Source organism: Microtus pennsylvanicus, chromosome 6, assembly GCF_037038515.1.
Source record: "Microtus pennsylvanicus isolate mMicPen1 chromosome 6, mMicPen1.hap1, whole genome shotgun sequence".
Lineage (NCBI taxonomy): Eukaryota > Metazoa > Chordata > Mammalia > Rodentia > Cricetidae > Microtus > Microtus pennsylvanicus.
Genome location: NC_134584.1, coordinates 94,061,947 through 94,070,761, shown reverse-complemented (window position 1 = coordinate 94,070,761; position 8,815 = coordinate 94,061,947). Strand labels below are relative to the sequence as shown.

General features: G+C 48.0%; 1 long non-coding RNA gene across 1 annotated transcript; it reads right to left on the bottom strand.

Moving 5' to 3' along the window:
* Positions 1–6,899: 6,899 nt before the first annotated feature.
* LOC142853119 (uncharacterized) lies at positions 6,900–8,531 on the bottom strand. The gene is made up of 3 exons (XR_012911058.1): positions 8,448–8,531; positions 7,799–7,833; positions 6,900–6,930 (listed from the first exon to the last, which is right to left on the bottom strand). It is a non-coding gene; the product is annotated as an uncharacterized LOC142853119 (long non-coding RNA).
* Between the last annotated feature and the right edge of the window lie 284 nt (positions 8,532–8,815).

The following is an 8,815-nucleotide window of genomic DNA, read 5'->3' as shown; positions in this document are numbered from 1 at the left end:
TGTGAGTTAGATTTCCAGGAGGTGGTCTCCAAGGGAGCCCTGGGGGACCTGCTTCTGCTCTGGCTCACACGGTCCTTACAGACTTCCCAGGAGACCAAAATGAGCCTCTCTGGAAAGAGCATGCTCTCTCTCTATTGTGTGTGTGTGTGTGTGTGTGTGTGTGTGTGTGTGTGTGTGTGTGTGTGTCCTGGGTGCTGAAACAAAAGCCCACACCTTACAGCTTCTCTCTGAAGCCTGTAGATTTGGGTGACCGGCTGCCCTGCTGATACAGACAGTGGCGGCAATGACGGCAGTGGTAGCCATATTCTACATGAAATGAGTCCTTTATTACTCATGATGATCTCACAAGGTAAGGATTACAATTATCCCATTTTATAGATGAGGATTCTGAGATGCAGGAATGAAGTCACTTGACCAATGTCACATAGTCAATAGGGTGGAATCAGGACGAGGGCTTACAATCCATGGAGCCTTCCTCACTTCCAAGTGAGACAATACAGCTAAGGTTCCTAGAAACTTGCTTTGAAATGTTAACCCCTTCGATGCCAGGAAGCTAACAGGAGATGCTGGTAAGATGGACTATATCTTAGGTCCCAGAGAGTTGAGGAACGACATCTGAAAAATCTTTTGTTACACAGTGCCCATGTTTACACAGAACAGTCTTATGCCAGGTTCCGGCTGGAGACAGAGTTTGCAGTGACTCTGATCCTCAGGTACTCACCATGTATTCTTGGAGGAGGACCCTGCCTCTTTCAGACCCTCCCCACTGAAGGGGCCAGTGAGCTGGCTGACACCTTGCTCTCCCTCTGAGAAGCCAGTAGGTTGAGGTGTCCACACTTACTCTTTCAAGAACAGGTTGGTAAGTACTTTCCACATATTTGACCCTGTTCAGTATAGTCTCGTAGAGTCCCTGGGGGAAAGCAAACAAACAAGGAGCTAATATGGAAAAGCCATCCTTCCTCCTCCGTTGTTCCATTCCTCACTGAAGACGACAGACGGTCTGTGTGGATGGCTAGCTTCTACCTCCCTTCTGATTCTTTTTAAAACAGATCACCTTCATTCCCTGAATAGAAAGAAAAAAAGCGTTCACCTCACTTCACATATAGTGTAGCAGAGGGTCACAAAGCTATGCCTGTTACTTATGAACTGCATGGGAACTCTCTCCTTCTAGTGGGAGCAGGGCCTTATAGATTCACCCAGCAAGCACAGCTTGCTCATGGAGCTTGAAGGTCAACAGTTCAAGACAGACATAACGCCTGGCCTTCCCCAAGCCTTAGTTTTAACTGCCACGATAACCTGTCATTTTTGTTACAGTGTCCCATGACCTGAATCCATGATCATTAAGAAGTTTCTAGAGTTAGATGGATGTTATAAACATCAGTCTCCTTCACTAGAAGCTCCTGCTTTTCATCCAGTAGACACTTTGACCTTTGCTTAACATCATTAAGAAAGAGAAAAGAAACTAATCTCCTGCCAAAAGATGCCTGACCTTTTAGAGGAACGGGAACCGGTGTGCGGAGCTATCATGGAGCTTCGCAGGCAGTCTGTGTATTCAAGCAGGTGACTCAGGAGGACAGTGACCTGACCGGGAAGTTCCACATTTTACCTAAAGCAGCTTGGGATTAGGGACAATGACTTGGAGGAGGAGAATGTTGTGGCATGCCATTCACATCAGCAAACCCCCAGCTTCATCTCTGAAGGCAGCTGTTGACCTAGAGTGTGTCTGTAACAGGAATCTACCAGCTAGCAGGGACCTTGAAGTAGGACCCAGTGGGTCAGAGACCTGTCCATCTTTTTACTCATTGACAAAGGTTTGTCGAGTGATGTGGGCCAGATGCTTATGCCAATAAGGACCATGACAAGGAAGACCATGTCAGAACCTCCTAATATCAGGGAGCTGCTATATTCTTCTTGAAAAGATAGAAAACAGATCTAATCCATGCAACAAGTAAGCAAAATGTAGGCCAACAAAATAGTGGCAATTCCTAAGAGGAAAATATAATGCAGAGGGCCAGGATGTATGTGAGTGGTATGAGCTGAATTTTAATCTGGGAAGAGGCTAAGATGGGGAATGGCAATTGGTTTTGTTTCTCTTCTCTCTTCTGAGAGAGGCAAGGGGGGGGGGGGAGGTATGCTGCTGGCCAGGGAAGCCCATAGCTGATTCAAACCTGCAAACCCTTCCGTGAGTTGTAGCCGGACATCACTGCAATTCCAATTCATGCTGGGCCTGAAGAAGGTGTGAGATCCACCCAGATCAAGGAAGCGATCTTTCTTCGGCAAACGAATGGAGCAGGTGGAAGTGCATTGCAAGGGATTTATAACCGCAGCTGAGCAGGGAGGGTTGCACATAGTATGCATGATATAATAATAAATATAATAAAGCAATATAACCTAATAAGAGTGATATTATATAATGGAAGTGATATAGTACAATTATTTAAAAAGCAATAGCATCTTCTTCATACTAAGGCAGGAAAGCTTTACAAAATGAGCAAGGAACTAATGTGTGGGCTAATTGCTGGCTGACTCACACATGCCTTCCATAGTTCCTCTCCTAGTTGTGTCCTGTGGTGGCACTCACAGCTCAGGCTGGTCCCAGTGGGTCCTGGAAGCATTTAGCCAATGTAGGCACTGGAGATGGAACATTAGAGAAAGGAAGAAAGAGCAGCTGTGCATTCTCTCTCTCTCTCTCTCTCTCTCTCTCTCTCTCCTCTGCTTCATGAGGTTTATCTATCAGAGGCCACAGCTCCTCCCCAGCACAGTGTCAAAGGGCAGCCTCTCTGTCTCCAGCTGTGCATTTTCATTCAGCCATACAGTACACCCATCCTGGCTCCACCCCTTCTGTCTAGTCCTGGCTCCCGAGCTCGGCTCCAGGACCAGCTCTAAGAGTTTTAGCAGCTGCTGCTGTTAGTATCTGGGTTGCCCTTTTTCTCAGTTTGTTCTTTTAGCACCCTCCCCCCCCCCAACACGTTTGGTTTACTAATATTTAATTTCCCAGACTAAGCTTCCTGAAATGGCTCTGTCCCCCTTACTGGGGTGAAGGTGGGCTAGCTTCAGTATACTCTATGTTGAACAGTAGCGCTCTGTTTATAAAGTGTCCAGGCATCCTTGTAAAGCAGCAAAAGCAACACGTGTCAATCATAGGGCATTCTTATGAATTACTGTTCTATTACCCTGTGGAACCTAGGGTTGTCCTTTGACCTAGTAACTCATTGTACAATGATATCACACACACACACACAATCAGACACCCAGCATAGCAGACATTTGTCATGATTGTCTTAGCCAGTGTTCCATTGCCGTGAAAAGACAACCACAGCCACTCTTATAGAGGAAAGCATTTAATTAGGGCTGGCTTACAGGTGCAGAGGTTTAGTCCACTCTCTTCACGGCAGGAGTCATGACGGCACATGGGCAGACATGGTGCTGGAGAAGTAGCTGAGAGTTCTATATCTGGATCAGCAGGCAGCAGGAAAAGTGATACTGAGCCTGGCTTGAATTTCCCAAACCTCAAAGCCCACCCCCTGGTGACACACTTCCTCCAACAAGGGTAGACCTACTCTAAGAAGGCCACACCTCCAATACTGCCATCCCCTATGCATCTATGGGAGGCATTTTCGTTCAAACCACCATGATATAAACCCAATAGTGGACCATTTGTCACATAGTAGATCCTGGTGCTGAACCAAGGCATAGAAATGTCTCTTTCTAAGCAATCTTGGTCTCGTGAGTTAAAACAGACTCCTTTGCTCCTTTTTGTTTCTCTAAGAGTGACATCATAAAAATAAAACCATGCGTAAAGGTGGAAGGAGCTGAGCTGAGTTCCAGAAGCTGCTGGGAAGTGAAAGCTTGGCTCCTTCCAGCTCCTGTCCCAGGAGTGAGCACAGACATGAATGTCAAATTCAGAACTCCAGGACTGTAAACTGTTTATGTGTGGGCTGAGGAATCTCACTCATCGCCTGGGCAGGCCCCTGATGCGCCTGCTTCCCTCCTTGGCAGCAGACACCACACAGTTAGGTTTTTCTGTCAGTGGCGGTGAGTTTTGCCTGGGTGGCAGGGTTGAGGCTGGGCCGTGTGGCGACAGCCCAAGAGGAGAGGCCAGCCAGGGTGGGGTGATTGCCTGTTGCCATCAATTTTGAGTGAATGAGTGCTGTAATTTTACCCAACACCTAGTTTATGTGCCTGGCAACCACCTCCTGGGCCCGAATGGAGTTTACAGAGCAAGAAATCAAATGTCAGGAGAAGCAGAGCCAGGCTGGCAGGAGGCCGGCTTGGGGACCTTAACCTGCTGAGCTTGCAGCTGGTGAAGGAGCAATCAGAGGGTTCCTGGGATTTGCCTCATGCGGGGTGGCAGAAAGATTGATAGAAAAGAGATTTTCTGCACACGATGTCCCAGAGGGCCCAACATCACAGGGTATAGCACAGAGTATCCGAAGAATGCAGAGACAAAGAATGGATTGGAGAGACACACAGCTGGCTTGGAACCTGGGATTCACCGAACTGTTGTCCAGCAGCAAGAAGGCATGTCCCCCCTCTGCACTGGGCTCGTCTATCATATGGGACAGAGGTGGTATCCACTTCACGGGGTGCTTTTGGGGTCCGAATGAGGGAGCTCACTTACATCCCTAGCACATGGTGACGTCACGAAGAGCAAGCTGCGGCTGCTCGGATTAGAATCCATCCCGTCGGTCTGCTCGCCACAGTAACTGTCTGCATGCGGTGGGCTGAGCCAGCACCCTGGATGCCTCAACTCACACTTCCTCTTTCCCACTCCATCCATCTGGATGGCACTGTCCTCTTAGCAGAAAGAGGTGCTGTCTCAGATGGCTGACACCGCTGGCCAACTCTTCCAAAGTCCTGTTTTGTCACCATGAGGCAGAAACAGTAGCCATTGCCTTTCAGGAGTGATGTGAGTTTTCTTGGAAACAGTGGATATAAGTTGTCTCATGCTGTCAAACATGTACTAAGCGCCAAGTAGACAGAGACTATAAAGACCTCAGTGATCATCAGAGTTAGTCCTTGACCATGGATGTCAGACAGGACTCCACGAAACAACTTTTGTTTGAAAGAAAAATCTTGGGCAGGGGACACTGCCTAGGAAAGATGACCCAAATGAGGTCACACAGGATCTCATACTGAATATTCTCAAGTTCCCAGTCTGTCTCATGAAATCCCATTCAGGGAAGAAGATGATGCGTGTTCCTTCCATGTTAAAGAGCGGATCTCAGGTGTCCTCATTACATCTCCATAGCCATGGCTCACATAGCCTAGCAAGGTCAGAGACAGACAATCTAAGTTGAGCTTAGGGGTACTGGAGATGAAGTTCAGTGCTGAGTAGTTGCCAAGCATATGCAAAGTCGTGGGTTTGGTCCCTAGCACCACCATGTAAAAGAAGTAAGGAGAATGGAGGGAGGGATGGAGGGAGAAAGGGTGGGGGAAAGAGAGAGAGGGTATCACACACACGCGCGCGCACACACACACACACACACACACACACACACACACACACAGTGGGGATGAGGGAATGGAGGGGAAAGAAAAGAATTCCAAAAACTTGAAGCCTGGAGGTCCTTTCTCTACCTTAGTAGGTTTCAGCCGCCCTGGAGAAATGAGGTAAGGCTTGGAGATGATTCTGGTGTTGCTATGACACAGCAGATGCTGCTGGTGTCCAGAGGTCAGAAGCCATGGAAGCTGTGGCACAGCCTGCAACCCAGAGTATGCCATGATCATGAGTCAACCATCCTCACACGGCAGCAATGGGGAGCTGAATGCCTAGCTGATGCTGCCCATCAATGTGGCCTGGCCAGTAGGGCTCAGGGAACCGTAGGAGGGACACAGACTCAAGTACAGTAGAAGCCAGGGTCTTCTTAGAACATGAGTTAACCCCCTCCCCAACCCAGAGGCAGGAACCCGAGGCCCCTGCTATTTCTTTTGCCCAGTGATGTGTGATTCTGCAGCTTCAGAAACCTTGAACTTTGCCCCCACCCCAGGATTCATGTTGATGAAGAGAACTGTGGTACCCTGTGTGACCAACGGTATAAAGTCCCACGAGAGAATGAGACCACCCTGAAGGCCCTATACTCACACAATGAAATATGGTGGTTCTACAACCTCTAGACCTGGGTGAGGGGATTGCTTTTTCACAGCAGGGGATGGTGCAGGGGCCTTCTTTGCCTGCACGGGATGAAGCTTCCCTCTCCTTGCTCCAAGTCAAGCTGGGTGTCAAAGCCCCACACCCCATCAAAAACAGGTATTGCTGCACCTACCAACATGTGTGCTGGGAACTCACCAAGGAGGCAGACACCGCCCCTGAGCCTGAGAGCCCTTCCTTTGCCAGGTTGAAACCTTATTTCTTTAATTCGGAGGAAACATGAGGGACTGGGGACAAGGGGAGGTGGGGGCAAACCTGATCTGTTCCCCTTTTCAGATTCCCAAAGGTGGGGGGGAATGTTTTTATTCTTAAAAAAGAATGTTTAATTCTTTTTTGCTGTTGCCCGTTACCGAAGATTAGTGGTACTGTGCCGAATGGAGCCTTCAATGAAGGCTTTCTTGAAATTTCCAGTTTGCAGGAGATAAAACCAAGCAAGAGTCTCTGAAATCACTTGACTTAGTAGAAGTCACTCAAGGAGGAAGAGGGGTTCTGGAACAGGAACTCAGTATTTCTGGCTTCAAGACACTCATTTCCACGTCCTGTCCTGCCTCCTTTGGGATGGGTCCTTGGTGCTCACTAGGCTCTGAGTTTGTCCAGTGTTTGAAAAGACCAGTATCAGCAGAAGAACTGGACTAGAGAAGGCGGAGTTAAGATGACAGGCGGGGGATGGAGTTGAGATAGGGTTTCTCTGTGTAACTGCAGTGCTGACCTGGGACTCACTTTGTAGACCAGGCTAGCCTCAAATTCATGGAGGTCTGCCTACCTCTGCCTCTGGAAATCTGGGATTAAAGGCATACATTTTAAAGCAGAGAAACAGAGAAAGAAAAGCAAAGCTCCGTAGGAGCTGGATTTGTGTTTGACCTATGCTAGGAAGTAGTTGCTTGGTCTAACAAGGAGGCATCTGAGGTTGGCAGACACCAAGTAACTCACCCAGGGAAGGCCAGCAGAAGGTTCGAGTTCAGTTCCACGCCCACCTTTGAAGGAGTGTCACTGCATAAGCACTGTGTTTGGACAAGGTATGGTTTCTTTGTATATCTCTAAGGCTGACGCTCAAGGATCTTAGCCACTGTGTCTGGCCCATGCACAGCTTGAGTCAGCAGATAAAGTTGGCCTGAACATTAAAAACTCTCTCTTTGGAAAGGACATGTGTGCCATCTTGCAGTCTTGAACCATCTGGGACAGTGCACTTGACAAGGTGCCCAGCCGTCTCCCTGGCTTTGTTTCAACTCTCCTGCACCCCTTCCCCCCCTCCCCCCACAATAACTGTCCCGCAACACTGATATTCTAATATTCTAGTAATTGTAAGAGGACAATAGAAACTCCTCTCCTCGGGAGAGATGCAATTCTAGGAAGAGAAGGGCCATACATGTCTAGGTTTCTCCTAAATAAATGCTTTTGTTTTCTAAAGTTAGAAATAAGCCAGAGATTGTTTGGAGCTGGAAAACAACAAATTTCCCCCCACCAATCTCCAGTTTCTATTTATCAAAGTTGGAATGAATTCATCTGGGGTGAATCTCCACAAATACTGTCCTGGCCAGCCCTCCCCCATCGGGAGGTCAAGACATAGCTTAAAGGGTATTTAGTACCACTTGACTATGAAGCCCACCAGCACTCCCCCTACTCCCAGATGACCCCAGCAGCCCTTACCCAGGATTCCCCTCGCCGGCCCAGCTTCACCATGCCTGTTAGAAAAGAGAGAACGTGTCTGTTAGAAACAAGCCACAAAAGATGCGAGACATACTTTTGCCCTCGCTGGTAGCAATTAATGTGTAACGAGTCATTGCCAAAATAAGTCGCTTATTTCAAAGCAACTCAAAGGGGCTATTTCATTTTGTAGCCTATTCATTAAGCCGTTGAGTCACTTGGTAGCAGCAATTGAAACCCTGTTGAGGAATGACCACTTGCTCAGCTTGAGCTGAGCTCCTGGGACTCTGAGGTTATTTTTTCCCCCCCTGGGCAGGCGAGTTGGAGACTATCTTATTTTGCTGTTTCACTCAAAGGCAGGCGATTTTGCGGGAAAAGGGAGTAAAATCACATGGTAGAATTGGCATCCCTGGCAAGAGTTTGTAAGGTCACTACAGTGTCATCCACTCTCACCAATGACAGTTCCAAAACAAATAGCTGTTCTAAAAGGGAAAATGCCGGTTGTTGTCTTGTCAAACACAAAGCTTAACCATTGTGTCTTGCATGAACACCCTGTGGCTTCCACCAATTTTGCAAAGCCCATTTCCCCTTGGGCAGGGCTCGTCAGGTCTCCCGCCCCCCCCCACCCCATGACATCCTTCCATTGACATACCCTCCGTCCCAAGGGAGGAGAAATCCACCCAGATATTTGTAGCTCTGAAATCTCATTTGCGTCATCTGTGTCCAAGATGGGTCATTATTCTAGACTCAAACCACATCCTGCAAAATGAAAACAACAAGGGGACCTTTGACCAGAGGCTGGAGAGGAGGTGGGACAAAGCAAGGGATGGGGGAACAGGGAGGAGTGAGGTATTAAAAGCTTCAGGGGCTCTGGAGTCCAGAAACAAACTCCCTGTGGTGCAATGTAATGATGACCTCTTCTTGGCTAAGTGCGGTACCCTGGAGACTACTATAAGTAACTTATAATAGAAATTTTATTAGCGGCAATAATTTTTTATGATAATTAGAGTAATCAGCAGC